The sequence below is a fragment of the Colobus angolensis genome, unplaced genomic scaffold (assembly GCF_000951035.1).
Source record: "Colobus angolensis palliatus isolate OR3802 unplaced genomic scaffold, Cang.pa_1.0 Scaffold13, whole genome shotgun sequence".
Classification (NCBI taxonomy): domain Eukaryota; kingdom Metazoa; phylum Chordata; class Mammalia; order Primates; family Cercopithecidae; genus Colobus; species Colobus angolensis.
In genome coordinates this window covers 905,597-924,528 of record NW_012114252.1, presented here as the reverse complement: position 1 = coordinate 924,528, position 18,932 = coordinate 905,597, and the positions used below count along the sequence as shown (strand labels likewise).

The 18,932-nt window shown below is 35.4% G+C and overlaps 1 long non-coding RNA gene across 1 annotated transcript in view; it reads right to left on the bottom strand.

Moving 5' to 3' along the window:
- LOC105505822 overlaps positions 1 to 13,544 on the bottom strand; it is a 40,597-nt gene extending 27,053 nt beyond the window's left edge. Inside the window, exons 1-2 of the long non-coding RNA XR_001000810.1 lie at positions 13,414 to 13,544; positions 10,140 to 10,195 (exon numbers count right to left, since the gene is read on the bottom strand). This is a non-coding gene — a long non-coding RNA (uncharacterized LOC105505822). The remainder of the gene's footprint in view (positions 1 to 10,139; positions 10,196 to 13,413) is intronic.
- Between the last annotated feature and the right edge of the window lie 5,388 nt (positions 13,545 to 18,932).

Sequence of the window (18,932 nt, the reverse complement as noted above, 5' to 3'; positions counted from 1 at the left end):
GCCTCAAAATCCTCATCAGAGTTTGTTGTTGCCAGTGTTTGAGACTTTAGTCATTCTACTAAATAGCTAGTGGTATCTTATTGTTTCAATTTGCAATTCCTAAATGACATATGTTGTTGATCATCTTTGTGTATGCTTATTTACCATATGTATATCTTCTTTGGTGAAGTGTCTGTTCAGATATTTTGACCACTTTTAATTAAGTTTTTATTTTCTTGTTTTATTTACCTTATTTTATTTATTTATTTAATTTTTGGAGGTAGAGTTGCCCAGACTGGACTTGAATTCCTGGGCTTAAGTAATCCTCCTACCTCAGCTTGCCGAGTAGCTGGGACTGCAGCCACAGCCTGTCTGTTCATTTCCTTATTGCTGAGTTTTAAGAGTAGTTTGAATATTAAAGACAACAGTATTTTATTAAATATTTCTTTCCAAATATTCTTTCAACATTTGTGACTTGTCTTCTTATTCTCTAGACAGTGTCTTTCGCAGAGCAAATGTTTTTAATTTGAATGGAATCCAACTTATCATATATCCCAATATACTCCCGAGAAAAACATCAAACAAATTCCTGTAAAGCACATCTTACAATAATAGTACTTCTCAAAATGTCAAGATCATCAAAAACAAGATAAGTCTTAATAACTATCATTACCAAGAGGAACCTAAAAGGCACGGCAACTAATTTGATTGCATCCTGGGACAGGAAAGGGATATCAGATTAAAACCAAGAGAATATAAATATTCTATGGACTTTAATAAAATGAAAGGTATTGGTGTGGTCTGAATGTTTGGGTTCCCTAACAATTCACAAATTGAAACCTAACCAACAATGTAATGGTATTAGGGGAGGTGATTAGGTCATAGGGCTCAAGCCTCATGAATGCAATAAATGCCCTTAGAAACGAGGCCCCAGAAATATACCTTCCCCTTCTGCTATATGAAAATGCAGCAAGAAGGCACCATCTATGAGGAAGGGCCCTCCCCAAACACCAAGTCTGCTGGTGCCTCGATCTTGGACTTTGAAGTTTCCAGAACTGTGAATAATAAATTTCTGTTGTTTATGAATTATATAGTCTATGATATTTTGTTATAGAAACCCAAACGAACTAAGATAGGTATCAGTATTCTTTCATTCATTGCAGCAATGAGTCATGCAAATATAAGATAATAATAAGGGAAGGTGGGTGCAGAATGTATGGAGATTTTCTGTACTATCTCAGCGAACTTTCTGTTAAATCTAAACTATTTAAAATTTGTCTATTGTAAAAATGAGGTTTGACCCAAACAGAAAATGTCAGGTGCCCTCCAAGTTTTCTGTATTAGTGAGAGTTTAGACTTAGTTGTGCATACAAAGAAATTCCAATACTATGTGATTTATTTTTCTCTTACGTAAGTTAGAATCCCACAGATAGACAGCCAGTCAAATAAATCTGGCAGCCTTTCTTGGGGCCCTCCAGGAACCTAGTCAGATGCTCAATACTAATAGTAACCTAGAAAATGCAAGTTAAAACTCCAGGGTAGAACCACATTTCAAACACAGTATGTTGGCAAAATGTTTAAATGTTTGACAACATGAAAGTGGCAAAATTTGTAGCAAAGGGGACATTCATACATTATTACTGAGTATAATATTTGGTACAACTACTATATTCTACTAGATCACATCAGGTACAATTTTACTAAAATTGCATGTTCTACTAGATCACATTAAATACAATTTATATTTGCGAAACTATTTTACTAAAATTGATAATAAATACTAAATACCAAACATTAATCACTAAAATTGGACATATATGGATACAAAGACCAAATCTTAGCCATTGGCATACCTGTTTAAAAAAATCATAAATATATGTACCCGGAAACAATGTTCACAGTAACATTACTTGTAATAACTTAAACCCCTACACAATCAACATGTCAATAATAGCATGGAAGATTTTACCTATGAAATTAAATACGATGATAATTTTTTAAAAACCCAAAATGAGTTTCAGAGTAATAGTCGTCGTAGTATCAGGCTTTACAATTTCAAGAGTCTTGAAACCTTTTAAAATTAAAAATAAAGAACCACACAGAGTTAAATTAACTTTGAAAAAATAAGGGTCACAATGAAGTCCTTTCCCTATGAGGCTTTAGCATGTGTGTTGTAAAGACATTATGATAAGGGCAGTATGATAATGGATTAGGAATAGACAATCAGACAAAGACATATGCAATTTGGAGACATTTATAAGTGTTTTATGTAGAAAATATATGGTCTCACAAGTCAAAGGGTGAAGAGTTTAACTATTTATAATGTAGTGTTAGGAAAATGGGTTTGCTACATGAAAGAGAGTAAAGCTAAAATTATGCTGTTTAAAATGTCTGACCTAGGATTAATGTAAAACTTGTATAAAAGCAAATTGAAAAACATGATGTATAGAAATATGCAAACTATTTTTATGTCTTAGGAATGGTTAAGCACTACACTAAACATGCCAAAATGAATCACAAATCATACAGGAATAAATAATAAATTTGAATTAATCATACTAAGGTTTCACTGTCTAAGTCTAGAGTTTCTGTTCAATAAAATCCAACTTGTGCAAATTTAACAGAGATTTAACATATTAGAATATATTTGCAAAACATAAAATCAACGGTGAAAGATTATCTATGATACAAAAGAAGTCCTAATTAAAATGGACAAAAAAGCAAAAGAAACAATAGAAAAATGGACAAAGTCAATTGGTAGAAAAATAAAAGTAAATCATTAACGATTAAAGAGACAGTCAACTTCTTTAGTGTGTGGAATAAGTAAAACATTAGTAAGGTGCTACTCTACATATATCAGTGTGGCAAAAAGTTAGTAAAGTTGAAACTGAGAAGTTTTCTGAAAGCAGAAAGCCATCTTGCCCTTCCTGCAGGAATGTACACAGGTGCAACACTACTGGCAGTATTAGATAGTTTAAGTATTAGCATTCATGGCTCAAAAATCCTAGAAAGATTCTTATAAATTTCCCAAACAAGCCAAGAGTGAGATTTTAATTGCAATGGTACCTGGTGGTAAGGAGTAGAAGGCAGTGTAGGGGCACATTATTGAGGGATAGATGAAATACAAACAGTGAAATACTCTCAGGAGTCAAAAGCCAAAAAGACTACTTGTATGGTAAGCAGTGTGAATAGGTCTTTAAACAATGCTGAGTAAAAAATCACGACAGGAAATATCTATAGCAACGAGTCATTTACATTAGTCAAACACACACGATCTACATATTTTAAAAGAATAAATACAATTTAAAGATACATTCTATTGGGTACAAGGCTTAATACCTGGGTGACAATTAATCTGTATAACAAGCCCCCATGACACAAAGTTTACCTATACAACAAACCTGCACATAGAACCCTGAACTTAAAACAAAAGTTATATTTAAAAAAACCATATATATATATATTATATATATATATTCTAAGCACTCAGAACAGCAGGGAACATAACTAGGAAATAGTCATAAGAGAAAATGAATAGATGCATAAATAATTTAATCTGAAAAGTGAAATTAAATCATTTACTGCTATAATGCAAAAATTTTAAAAATACAGAAGTTAAAATTAAAATTTATCATAAAATCTAAAATTGCACACAACCAAGCATACATAATATTTTTAAAAAATTTACTGCATTCCATCCGGGAAACAAACCTTTCTTGAACCTGGTATTTGTAAGCCAACATGTGTACCTGTGAGATTATTGTTTATTGCCTTCTAGAGTACACTCATATTAATTAGCACAAAAATCAGCTCAGTAAAAATTAACAAAGAAATATGTTTAACTGCCATATGTTTCTATTAATTAATGCATGCCATTGCAATGATCCATAATTGCTAAGCAAAGATCAGACAATTACTGACCCTAATCAATATCACAAAGTTAGACTTTATAATTAATTGAAGTTTATGAGGATTTTGAGCTTGGATTCCAGTCATGTCCACAGAGTTTATAAAATAACCTATGCTAATCATTCACACCTAATACCTCTGAGAAGAAATAAAACTCTGGTAGTAAATCCAAGACTCAAATACAATGTTCCCTGAACTTGAATTGAACTCTGATAACTATTTGTTGGGTGGATTTGGACATTAAAAACTCAACTAAAGCTTTGTTTGAGAAACCAAGCAGTCGGAATCACTGACTGCATCTTGCGGATGCCATTCCCATCACAGTCTCGTAGATTTGAGTATTTATTATGACAGTTCTTGGCTAATGGTAGCAAATTATTCATAAAATGGGGTGACATTCTGATTATTTTAGAGGTGACATTCGTGTCAGCTGAGGTTTTAAGAACAGCGTCACTAGTTTCAAAGAGGTGTGAAGGTGATTTCCTCTTTTGCTACTATCTTCCTCAATTCAACTCATCTTCCTCTATTATTTTATTCGTGATAAAAGAGAGACCTTTTGCCCTGTCTCCTGCTAATCCAATACCTATGTCATACAGGTTATCTATTACTACTCTTTAAAAGATAGGCTGTACCGCCTCATGCTTAGCCTTTTCTTCATACAACAAAATATTTCAAGTGGGAGTCACCTCGAACCAAATATAAAAACAAGCCCATAAATCATAAATACCAAAAATATAGAAACAATTATGTAAGTAAAATAATTTGTATGCAGTTTACATTGAATTTTATGAATTTTATCTCTTGTTTACCCCAAGCCCTCCAGCACAGAGTCCTAGTTTTGTCTGTGTGTGTGCGTATGCACGTGTAGTGTATTGTTGTATTCTGAATACTGAGTTATCTCATTGGTTTTGCCAAAACACTCATGATACATATTTCTGTCACTATGGAGGAACAGTTAGCTTTTTGAGTAATTGTGTCAGGGATGCCCAGGACCATTGCCGGGTTCAAAGATTCACCACAGCGACTCACTGAAATCAGCAAAGCTGTTACACTCATGGTAATAGTTTATTGCAGTTAAAAGATACAGCTTAAAAATAGCAAGAGAAAAGACACTTTTGGCAGATGGTCCAAGAGAGAACAGGAACAAGCTTCTAGTTGTCCTTTCTCACTGGAATCACTGAAACAGTGCTTAATTCTCCAAGCAACGATGTGTGACAGCACATGTAAAATGGTGCCAATCAGAGAAGTTCACCTGAACCATGGTTCCCAGGGTTTTTGACTTATATGACTTGTAGGTTTTTTACCTATATGACTTAAAGGTAAATCTATAGGCATGTGGCTCTCATTTGACTCACCTTAGCTACTCCGACCCAGAACCCCCAGAATTCAAACTGGTACAGTGTGACCCAAAGTCTAGGAATAGAAAACAAGCATCTACCATTAATCACATTGTTAGCATAAACTGGCATTCCCAAGGTCTCAAATCTACAAAAGCACGCTTTGTATTTCAAAAGATTCCAGGAGTTCAGAGGTTATCTTTCAGGAACTGATCAAAGGCTGGTCCTGAAGACCTTTGGAATCTGCAGTTTGGGCAAGCTAGACCTGCTGAGTTAACCCTTTGCTGCACAATAATATTGAAGAGTATAGGCATCTGGAATAGCTACTTTTTCTCCATTTTTCTCAGTGGCACCTGTATGAAAGGGTAAGGCAGTGGTAATTGGTAAAAAGGGCTCTCAAGGAAGCTTTCTTTAAAACTACTATTTTTCTTAAGTTGCACATATACTTAGAAGGATGACAACTGCAATCAATCACACTCTATCCAGCTGCCCTTTAGCTACCTCTCTTGCCGTAACAACTTCTGAAGAAAAATTCAGTGGAAACTTCTAGAAGAACAGACACTCTAGAGTATGCTCCTTGCTTTCTCATTGGCCCACTTAGTCTTGAATCTCATGTTACCCAGTGGTCTACATGGCATCATTTTCTCACTGAGTGCCTACACTTGGCACCATAACTGTGTTTGCTGAATCTGCTTTCACTCCCTGACACCCCTCCACTAACAATTTGGATGTAATGGTGTAGTGTGCTTTGCTCAATTTGATGGCAAGTTTACAAGTGAGGCTGCTGATTATTGCATCACAGTTCAACAACTCTGGGTGATAGTGCACAAAAGCATAGCCTTTCCATCATGGCCATGGCATCTGGTGGGGTACACAGGCACAGACAAGCCATTGGCGGGAGGACTTATTATTAGTCATGGCTGATCCTGATAATCTAGAGCCCAGAGTGTGGGCAAAGCATTTCTTTCCTTTGCCCTCCTGTCACGTTTCAGTCTACACACAGCCTCCTGTTAGTGGATTCCTTAAATCCCCTTATTCTTGGACCTCCCCTCCGTTCTTTTACCTTTCTGGGTTCTGCAGAGATCCCAGGATTCACCCTTATAACTATTTCAGTTGAGATTATTGAGCTAGGTTTGCTCTTTATATCTGAGACCAGGGATATCAAGTGATTGTTCATTGGCTAGATTAGAGACCTATTTATGACTTTATTATTATTTTTTAACCTAGGAGCACTATAAAAGATCTTTACCTTCAAGAAATTACAAGGAAAGAAACGTCTTCAGCTAATGTTGATGATCTCTTAGTGAAGGAGAAAGATAATAGTGCTCTGTTTTATATGTTTTTACTGTTATGTTTCTACTCTTTTATTTGTAAACAAGTATCATGCCTGTGTTTACATATGCACAAATTTGTATGGCTGTATATTGTACACATAAATTAGAAACTCTGGAGGTGGCTCCCAACAATTTGTATTTTGACATGTCCTTCAGGTGCTTCTGAAGCACGCTCAAATTTAAGAACCACTACACATATGAGTTTAAAAATTAGGCATTGTAGATTAATATTATTGTGATGTTTTATGCTTGAGAAATAGATACACAAGTAATAGAGATAACTTGTGATTCTGATACAAGAGATCACTTGTGATTTCTGAATATCTAGAAATCAATGAATGATAGCTACAGATAATATTGTCCCCATCTTTCAGTTTAAGCAGAGGAATGTTTCTTGCTCTCACCAAAATTTCTTCCTTGTGTCAAATAATGCAGTTGATCCATGAATAGTTGGTTTTGATTGGGGAGGGTGACGATTTCCTTCAGCAGACCTGATGACAGAGCAGCTCTGTCCCCACATTTTTTCTAGATGCAAATAATGTGTAAAAACGTCAATGAAAATATGTTTCTGCTTCAGATATAACAGATTCAACTCTGTTGATAGATGGAAACTAGGCAAGGTCAATGTATCTACTGTTTTATCCCTGCACCAAGTACTAAAAATAACTGGACTCAATATCAAGAGAACATGTATGAGCACCACAGAATATTTTTCAATAAATATCTTTCTAGTCTTAAAAAGTATCAGATAGTAAGCTAAAATTGCTCTTATATATATTATATCTGATCTGTACGTATCCAGTCTATCAACTTGCCTATCTCATCGTCAGTTTATGGGATAGAATGAAAAATATGATCCCTAAGGAAATTCAGGTCTTAATCCTCAAAATCTGTGAATATGTTATCTCATGCCGAAATGGGGAGAGAATACTTGGCAAATGTGATTAAGGTTATGAACCTTGAGAGTGGGAGATTATTTTGGATTATCTGTGTGAGCCCAGTCTAATCACATGGCTCCTTTAAAGTGGAGTAACTGTCCTGGCTATAGTCAGAGAGATCTGTGACTGTGGAAGCAGCCCCAAGAGATGTCATATGAGAACCACATGATGTCAGTTTCTGGTTCTGCCATGTCGGGGCTATGCTCAAGGGCTAGAGAAAGTCCTCTAGAAGTTAAGAGTGTCTCTGAACTGATAACTAGAGCCAACAAGAAAATACAGACCTCAGTCTCTGCATTTGTGTTATTAGACAGTTTTCACCAGTGTTACAGGTTACAGTATATAATTCTATAGTAAGCCACGATATTTATTATGTGGAATTTTCACTTCTTTCTTCTTCAGAATTGACATCTTTGTTCTTGGCTTTTCATTTTAATATACATTATGATATTAATTGTTTACTCATACCGAATGGGTTAAAAATAAAACAGGGGCATTTTGATTGAAAATACATTGCCTTAGCAGGGCATGGTGGCTCACACCTGTAATCCCAGCACTTTGGAAGGCCTAGGCAGACGGATCACGAGGTCAGGAGATCAAGACCATCTTGGCCAACATGGTAAAACCCCATCTCTACTAAAAATACGAAAATTATCTGGATGTGGTGGTGCACGCCTATAGTCCCAGCTACTCGGGAGGCTGAGGCAGGAGAATCCCTTGAACCCGGGAGGCGGAGGTTGCAGTGAGCCAAGCTCGTGTCATCTCACTCCAGCCTTGCAACGGAGCAAGACTCCGTCTCAAAAAAAAAAAAAAAGAAAAAGAAAAAAAAGAGAATGCATTGCCTTTGTAGGTTGATGTAGGTATAACTGGCATGCACCTTTTCACAGTGTATCATCCTCAAGAGAAACATGGTGAACTTATTCATTTACCTAGGCCTTTCAAAGATCTTTCAATCAATTTTATATTTTTCTTCATGAATTTCTTTACACATTATTTTTGTTGGATCATGCATTTCTTGAACATTGTTTTTGTAAAATATGAAATTATTATTCATTTTGTTTTATAAAAGCAAGTAAAGCATAAATTTCCATCTGAATACCATTAAGCTTCCATCGGAATTCAGTATCTGCACCCATTAATTACCCTTGCTTCCCTCTATTATCAAAATATTTAAAATATTTGATATTTAAAATTATCAAAATATTTAAAAAACAATTTTAAAAATTATGTAAAAGTTATGTGAAATTTGTATTGCAGAGACTTCTTGCTTTGTGATTGTTTGGCTTGTGGGTTTCTGACTTTATGATAGTTTTATCAAGGTGTTAAATGTGTTTTCAGCTTACATTTTTGACTTAAAATGGGTTTATCAGGTCTTAACCCCATCATAAGTTGAGGAGCATCTGTATTTTATTATTTTAACTTAACTTCCTTTTTAAATGTGTATTTGTAAATTTTAAGTGTATTGAATCTTTTGGTATTAAAGCAATGAAGTATACTTAAATTTTAAATTAAAAACTGTAAATAGCATAACTGGGAAAATATTCCAACACAACTTATCATTGACATGTAAGAAACATGAGACACCTGAATTGAATAAAAATTGGCAAACATATGTATGATTACCTATCAAAAGAGGAATTAGTGATCCATATTATTCAATTGGTAATATCAGTGCTAAATGAGTATGTATTAATTTGGTTCATTGGAAAGTTTCAGGGAGATACTGGCCAAACAACTTGAAACATCTAATGTTAAATTTTCATTTCCAGTACAAGAAAACTCCTAAAATATTCCATAGAAATATTCTACTGTAGTAAATCAGATGATCTGAATTGAGGGAAATGGCAAACTATTGACTAAAATCTATTTCAGGAAAAAGCAGCTGTTGAAGTCAGCTGTTCTGGTATAAATAAAACAAGTTAAACCATAAGGGCAGAATCTTAGAAATTTGGAAACATAATTATGCCATCTGGAAATAAATAGACTAATCAGAGAATAGAGATTTGGAGAAAATAAAATTAAAAATAACTTGAAAAACAATAACAAATATGTGTTATCTATACTCGAAGTCCAATTTGCTTACCGCTTATAAGATTACTATGTTTCTGTAACTGTATTGTACTGTATCCCCGTTATCTGTATTTGTCAATTTATTTATGGTATACATATGGTGGTTTTCTAAGCTATATGTTCCATGCATAAACTAAGTTACATTTTATTACATGACCCAAGTTTATTGTTCATAAATTCAAGTCATAGAAATGAAAGATCTCAGAAATTTTTTATGTGGTGATCAGAATGTTGATATGTTTGTGTGTGTGTAGAGAGAGAGATACAGGGAGGGTGAGAGTGTATGTGTGTGTGTGAGAGAGAGAGAGAGAAAAGAGAGAGGAAAAGAGAGGGAGAGAGAGAACAATCTACATTGTTCTCGTACTCCATGCTAAAGTGTTTTTGGAAACATACTTGATCTTCAGGATCAACATTGCTAAGCAAGAAAACGACCAAGAAATGATGAAGACAATTATTCCTACTGTGACAAACAAGCATGTCATACAAAAATGAGCTTGTGCCTTTAAATTATTTATATATTTCTGTGTGTGTACATTACGTCGTCTTCTCAGAATGGACTGCCCTGATTATCTTACCTAGAGCAGCTGCTGCTGTACTGTCCAAACTCCTCAACAAAGAATACACCCTATACCTAGGGCACAATTGTGTGTTGTAAGATAAATAATCATAGAATCATATTAGAAGTTGTATAATTGCCTATGTAATAAAATTAATTTGAATGTCATTTATATTTCAGTAACCTATTATTTTTTATTACAAGGTCAGAAAAACATTTCACTTGTAAAAAACATAAGAGATATGAACATAAGAGATATGAGTATAAATCTAAAATTTCTCTGTGTCATACATTTACTTTAACAAATAATCGACATTTCTGTTATATTAATAAGGACAATATTAAATACAGCACACTAAAAAATGTGTGGCAGTAGTAAACATGATTTCAGTCAATTTAACAGAATTGAAAATGCATAAATTGACATTCTTATGAATACTGATTACACACATATATGACTAGAAATGGGCATGATTTTCAGATCACATAAAAACTTTGAAGTTTCAAATTATATTCTGTGTATACCTAATGATGTTTTCCATTTGCAAGACAGAGAAAGCCAGACAAAGAGAGAGGAAGAAAGAGAAACAGAAGAGAGATCATTTGGTTTAAGTCTCTAACTCATTGATCAAAAATAGGACTGCCATAAACATTCAGAGAGAATTTCTAGTCAGAATTAAACCAATAATGACAGTCTTCTATAGTCATTTCAGCTCCTAATAAATCCCTTCTCCATGAATTCTCATAATTCAAGTCTGCTGGTATTAAAATACAGAGCTAAATGTTTTCAAAGAATATTACCATTATTTTTGTTACATTTGAAAAAATGCTGTATTTCAATTTGAAGAATGCAAAAAATAAAGCTCTTAAATGTTGTCTTTCAGATATGTAGCAGATCTGACGCAGAGTCTAGCATTACTAATATTGCTTCACAACTAACTATATTTTAATAATTTCTAAAAGCAGTAATTATAAATATATTTTCCCCCAGAAAGAATCTATGTCTGAACATTTTACCCATCTTATAACGTTGAAATACTTTGCTAAATCTAATTCAAGTAAATATTGCTTTAGTAGGCACCAAATTGATACATTTCCTCCTTCTAGCCTAAGTAGATCATACATATTTGAACAACAGCATCCAAAATAAGTTGAAAAGAAAAATCTTTGATCAAGATTATGAAAGTACTGTTTTTTGTCTAGTGAAGTTATGGAGATTAGCACACAATTTTACTTTCTATTCTTTAACCATTTTTTTTGCCCTTATTGTTCTAGGATAATTTATGTTCAGCTGTTGGATTAAATTATATACATTTTTTTCTTTTAAATTTATGATTTGAGATCCCTTGTGCTGTGTTGTCTAGTTTTTTATTGTGATTATTAATATACAGTTCAGAAAGGTGACTCCAGAAATAGCAAAATGATGGTATAACAATGTATGTACTTAAGTTACTTCATGCCATGAGAGTAAAAGCTGAGAAATTAACAAGGCCTGATATTTGAAGAAGTTTGCTTAATTACTAGTGGAAAAGGTTAGAATTTTATTTATTAAAGTGAGTTGCACAAAAATTTAAATTCTAATTAATTATTTATTGAACATTTACTAAGTATTATGTGTTGTGTAAAATGCTCTTCATGTGTACTTTAATTTCATTCTCACAATGACCAGCAAAATATGGTGGAATGGCATAGAAGAGAAAACTGCAGTTTTACAGAATAAGTAGCCCGACAAAGATGGCTGGACTTTGGCCCAAGTATTCCAGGCAAGGTATTAAGTATAACTCTAGAATTTATGCTAAGAAAGTAACTTTGCATCAGTCTGAATATTTTTTTCTTTATAAGAAAATAGACCTTAGTCTTCAGAGATTTACTTGGTCCTTTATATCAACAATAAACACTAGCGAAATAACCATCAATTTCTTCCCAAAAAGTACATGTAGAACATACCTTTAGTACAGCAGTGATACGATCAGAGAAGTGCCTCATGCCACAACAACATTTTCTTCTAGGAAGTCCAGTAAGCTCCTCTTGCCTGTAGGAGGGCTTCGAGGCAAAATAATCCTTAGGAAGTGCTTTTGGTGGAGGGACTACTTCTTCTGATCCCACAGAGCTTCTTATGAAATACTTATACAAAGATAGATGTTTCAGGATAAATAAAACCCTTATCTCTTCTACATAACTGACATTCTATTAAAAAAAATCCTTTGTCACTTCAACGATTGCAAAGACTAACAAAGGCACTGTTATATTTTGAAGAGTGGCCATGCATTATAATTCAGTATTGTTTCTTATTCTAACATCAATAAAATAATTTATAATGAAAATTTAGAAGATGAAAACAGTTCAGCAGTCTCAACTATCAAAGGTAAATCTTGGTAGTGATGTCAGCAAGATAGTCAAACAGGAAATCTCAGCCTCTACTTGGCCCACAGAAGGTTTAACTAGCAACTATCCACGAACTAGAATATCTTTTGAAAACCCCTACACCTGGAAACCAGCCGGAAATACCAGCATGGGATGTAGAATTGAATGAAATCTGAATCTGAAGGGTAAGAAGAATGTTCTTACTTTACCTGGGCCTCCACATTCCTTCTCCTCAAATTGGCACAGCAAATGGAGATGGTTTCCCTGCACTCACAGTTTCTCCCCAGAAGAAAGAGAATAAGAGGCAATCATTCAGTTTCCCTAATGTTCTAAGATGCTACTCAGGAAGTCCACTCTGGTTTCACCTCATGGAGAATACTAGGGGAAATGGCATGGCTTGCCTGCCCTAGGGTCAAGTAGAAACAAAAAAAGTTACTGGTGCACAGATCTTGGTGGTACCTCTGTTTTCCTGACAGCTGTGCTTCCCGATCAGGGATATCAGCCAACCTCACGACACAACCACAGAGTTAATCTGGTTCTGGTTCCCTTCAGAAGCACAGTGGGAATACAATTTAACTTGAGCCCCTAGACTGCTAGTCTCTGGGCTCAGCCTTAGAACCCAGGCGAACAACTGTCCAGTCAGGGAAACACAGCTTCACCTATTTGTGAGAAGAGAAGATGTAGACTGGGCCTGACCAGGGAAAACAAGTAGCAGCCCCACACAGCCAAAAAACACACACAATGACTCTAACCACGAAGGAATATGTCCACCTTTCTATATTTTGGAGAAACACAAGGGCTAGTCTTACATTATCCGGGAAGTCAATGAAACAATAAACTCAGCTGGAAGCCCACTTCATGGCTCCACCCAGTTAGGGAGAAAAATCTTCAGTTTTGTATAAGTAGTGTATTGTAGCCTCAGGTATTACCTGTCCAGGGTTGTGACCCTGCCTAACTTCAGAGTCTAACTTGCAATCTTGTCTAACTGTAGATTTCAAATAGCAGAATTTTCCAGCTAGGAATACATCTTATGACTGAATTGACCAGAAGCCATTGTATTATCCAGCCAGTAGTTTCATCTGACAGAAAAGCCCAGACAGTGGTCTCGTTGGTCAGTAAAGCCAATCAATAGCCCATTCTGACATCAGAGCAAAGACAGTGGATCAGCCAACTAGAGAACTCAGTAATTTCTACCTGCCTAGGGTTTTCACTATTTAGCCCTTCCAGAATCACAGGCTAGACCAAGTATGTGAAGCTCTGGGCTGGGCGTGGTGGATCATGCCTATAATCCTTGCCCTTTTGGAGGCAGAGGAGGGAGAATTGCTTGAAGCCAGGAGTTTAAGATAAGCCTGGGCAATAAGATAAGACTCTGTCTCTACAAAAAAGAAAAAGAAAAAACAAAATTAGCCAGACACAGTGGTGTGCACTTGCAGTCCCAGCTACTCAGGAGGCTTAGGAGAGTAGATTGCTTGACCCCAGAAGTTTGAGGCTGTGAGATATGATTGCCACTGTACTCCAGCCTGGATGTCACAGCAAGACCCTGTCTCAAAAATGAAAATAACAAAATAGTGATGCTTTGTTTCTGCCAAAGAACTCCTGTAAAGGCCAGAAAACAAAGCTATCTCCTAAAATGTGCAGATAACAACATAAAAACACAAGGATTACAAAGCATCAGGGAATCATGATAACTCAATAAAAAATAAATAGGCTCTAATCATGAACCCCAAAGAAATGAAAATTTGTGAAATAACTGAAAAGAATCAGAATAATACTCATAAAGTAGTTCAGTGAATGACAAGAATATGCAGATATACAATTTAGTAAAATTTGGCAAACAATACAAGAAAGAAGATAGAAGATCAACAAAAAGTAGAAATAATAAAAAGAGCCAGATAGGAATTCTAGAGATGAAAAATACAATGACTGAACTAAAAATTTCAACACAAAACTTCAAGAGAAGACTGGGTTGATCAGTCAGAAGAAACAGTGAGCTGGACAGAACATCCAGTCACTGGAGAAAAAAGACAAAATAGAGAAAAAGAATGAAGAAAGCCTGTGGGAATTATGGGACACAATCAAGAGACTAAAGCTTTGCATAATAGAATTTGTAGAATGAGAACAAAGAGAAAAAGGGCCAGAAAGCACATGTGAAGGAATAATGGCCAAATAGTTCTTTAATCAGAGAGTAGGTGCCAACATTAAAGTATAGGAAGCACAATGATCTCCAGTAAAATCCACCAGAAAGAGAAGTACACCAAGACATAATAATCAAACTACTAGAAATCAAAGACAAATAAAAAATTCTGAATGCAGCAAGAGACAAGAAACATATCAGATACAAGAAAGTCCCAAGATGACTGTCAGCAGAATTCTCAGCAGAAATCTTATAGGCTAGTAGAGAGTGGCATGATATATATGAAGCGCTGAAGGAAACCTCTCAACTAAGAATACTTTATCCAACAATTTTTTTAGAAAGAAAGCAAACAAAGATTTTTACAGAAAAACAAAATTTAAGGGAGTTTAGTTGATCATTACTAGACCTGTGTTACAAGAAATGATAAAGACAGTTCTTTAAGCTGAAATAAAAAAATCCTATTGATTTAAAAAATTTAAAAAGTATAAAACTTACTTGTAACAGTAAGTACTCAGTCAGATTCAGAATAATACTGTAACAATTATGTGTTAACTACGTATATCTTTAGCTATGTTTGAAAACAGTAGGGAGGCACATCAAAAAACTAAAAATAGAATTACCATATGTTCTAGCAATGTCACTACTGGGTATATATTCAAAGGAGTCAAAATCAAAATGGCCAAGAGATGTCTGTGCTTTCATCTTGCTTGCAGCATTATTCACAATTGCAGATATTTGGAAATAATCTAAGTGTCTATCCAAGGATGAATATATTTTTAAAATGTATATAGATACAATAAAATATTATATAGTCTTAAAAACACAGGAAATTCTGTCATTTGTGACAACAACAATAAACCCGGAGGACATTGTGTTAAATGAAACGAGCTAGGCACAGAAAGACAAATACTATATGATCTCACTCATATGTGAAATCTAAACAAAACTGAACTCATAGAAGTGGAGAGTAGAATGGTGGTTTCCAGAAGCTGGGAAGCTGGGTGGAAGGGCAAAGGGTAGATGATAGTCAATGAGTACAAAGTTATAATTAAATAGGAGGAATAAATCTGGAATTCTCATGGCAAAGAAGAGTGACAGATAAAAATCATGAATTGTATATTTCAGAATAGCTATAGGAGGGGATTTTGAATGTTCTCACCACAAAGAAATCATAAATGTTCAAAGTGACAAATATGCTAATTAACATGATTTAATGATTATAAAATATATACACATATGAAAACATCATATTGTATTCCAAATATGTACAATCAGTATTTTTCCATCAAAAATAAAATAAAATCAAAAAGTTTGAAGTAAAACATTAAGATTTGATTTATTATTATTTTTAAATTTTATTTTTCATGGATGAATACTAATGGTATATATTATACTCTACATCAAGGACATGCAGTGGGTGGAAAAACTATGCCAGAGAGCAATTTTCTATAAATTAGAACCCAGTAATAACTTGCATACTTGTGTATTTTTTTACATGCATTCTCCACACAGCGGAAGCAACAGACTGAAATTCAGTTTTTGAATAATACATGCTTTTCAAAGAACTTCCAAACAATGCAGCAAAAAGGCATGAAATTAAAGTTGTTTACCAAATGAGAGCATACAGTTTGCATCTGTTTTATATTCCTTGAGTATTTTAATTTTGAAGCTATACATATACAATAGTTAATTACAGATGGTAAAACCTAATCAATCAGCCAGCTGTTTTGATTGTACTGTGCCAGGTAGCTGCTTTCACTGATTTGTGTTCCACTTAATTTAAAAGGCTTATGTAAACAGATATAAATATATGCTTTGTGAATGTATGTGTGTGGATATGTGCTTTTTTATTATTATTATTATTTCTTTTTTTTTTTAGACGGAGTCTCTCTCCCTCAGTCGCCCAGGCTGGAGTGCGGTGGCACGATCTCGGCTCACTGCAAGCTCCGCCTCCCGGGTTCACTCCATTCTCCTGCCTCAGCCTCCTGCGTAGCTGAGACCACAGGTGCCTGCAGCCACGCCCGGCTAATTTTTTTGTATTTTTAGTAGAGATGGGCTTTCACCGTGTTAGCCAGGATGGTCTCCATCTCCTGACCTCGTGATCCTCCCATCTGGGCCTCCCAAAGTGCTGGGATTACAGGCGTGAGCCACGGCGCCAGGGCCTGGATATGTGCTTTCACTTGACAAGGGACTAAAGGTGTTATCACAGCCTTAGACTAAACAATGTGTTTCAAAAACAAAAAATTTAGAAACATTTCCTAACTTGTATAATTAAAAATAACCGCTCTGATTGAATTATTATGATTCTCCTAGTACTGTTGATTAATTTAGCTATTGTTTGGTAATATTGCTAAATATAGTTCAGATGACTGGGTCTGAGGCTGTGCTGATGACGTAAGTTAAGAAGTAGGGGCCAGGCGCGGTGGCTCACGCTTGTAATCCCAGCACTTTGGGAGGTGGATGCGGGTGGATCATGAGGTCAGGATATCGAGACCATCCTGGCTAACACGGTGAAACTTCATCTCTACTAAAAATACAAAAAATTAGCCGGGCACGGTGGTGGGCGCCTGTAGTCCCAGCTACTCCGGAGGCTGAGGCAGGAGAATGGCGTGAACCCGGGAGGGGAAGGTTGCAGTGAGCTGAGATTGCTCCATTGCACTCCAGCCTGGGCAACAGAGGGAGATTCCGTCTCAAAAAAAAAAAAAGAAAAAAAAAAAGTGGGAAGAAACAACTTATTTGTTTTCATTTTCACTTTATTTTACAAAGGATTTTTAGCTATTATACATTAAACATATATTAACTGAAGCAATAAGTTATAAATATATATGCACCATATATTTTTACATAAACTATATAAAACAGTTTTATAAAACATATTAAACAAAATAATGAATCAAGACAGAAAAATCCAATGGAAATTACAGAGTTGTAAGAGGGGTGAATATGTGATTAAATCACATTGGCTTCTAAATATTGCATTCAAAACTTTTCACCATTTCATGGTTTTATTTTAAAAACTGTAGCCATGTTTTCTGGTGCACATTACAAGAAACATATTTTTTGGAGGGCTCTATATTCTGAAAGAAAATTTTCACATAGCACTTTATACAGAGGCATGAGCAATTTATTTCATGGGACTCTTTCTAGATCCGTTATATGACAAAAATCTGATTGGAAAATGTTGGAAATGATTATTTTAATTGACCAGTCCTTCTTAAAAATTAAAGCAAATACACAAGCACCTCAAGGAATTAGCGGAGTCCTACACCTGTTGAGTGGTTTACTTGAAACAGCAAGATACCTAGTGGATGAACAATAAATAGAACCCAGATTTGGCAATCCACATTCTGTGCCTTCCTTGATTTAGTGTATGAGACAGTGTAGAATCTTAGAACAAACATAGACTCTGGATGCACAGGCAAGAAATAAAACCCTTTACTTCTATAACATCTTGCCTTATGTTTTTTGCGATGGGATTTTGCTCTTGTTGCCCAGGCTGGAGTGCAATGGCACGATCTCAGCTCACTACAACCTCAGCCTCCTGGGTTCAAGTGATTCTCCTGCCTCAGCCTCCCAAGTAGCTGGGATTATAGGCATGCACCACCACGCCCAGCTAATTTTGTATTTTCAGTAGAGATGGGTTTCTCTATGTTGATCAGGTTGGTCTCAGACTCCTGACCTCAGGAGATCTGCCTGCCATGGCTTCCCAAAGTGTTGGGATTACAGGCGTGAGCCACCATGCCCAGCCCCGTCTTGCCTGATTTTTTAAGTTTTGGGTTTTTCTTTAAAAAGTTTTTATAATATCTATTTCTGTATTAGTCTATTTTCGCACCAGTACAGATATACCACCCGAGACTAGGTAAGTTATAAACAAAGGAAGTTTAATTGACTCACAGTTCCACATGGCTGAGGTGGCCTCAGGAAACTTACAATCATGGCGGAAGGGGAAGCAGGCACCTTCTTCACAAGGCAGCAGGAGAGCAAGAGCAAGTGAAGGAGGAACTGCTAAAGGCTTATAAAACCATCAGATCTTGTGAGAACTCACTCACTATCACAAGAAGAGCATGGGGAAACCACTCCCATGATCCAGTCACCTCCTTCCGCCAACACATGGGGATTACAAGTCCTTTCCTCCACAAGCGGGGATTACCATTTGAGATGAGATTTGGATGTGGATACAGAGCCAAACCATATCAATCTCATAGGAGTTTTTATATTGAGTAAATAATATAGTTTGCACTAAAGAACTAGCATGTGCCTGACAAGAGGAACTGCCATTATTTTTTTAAAAGAATGTGAATATTTAATAGATTG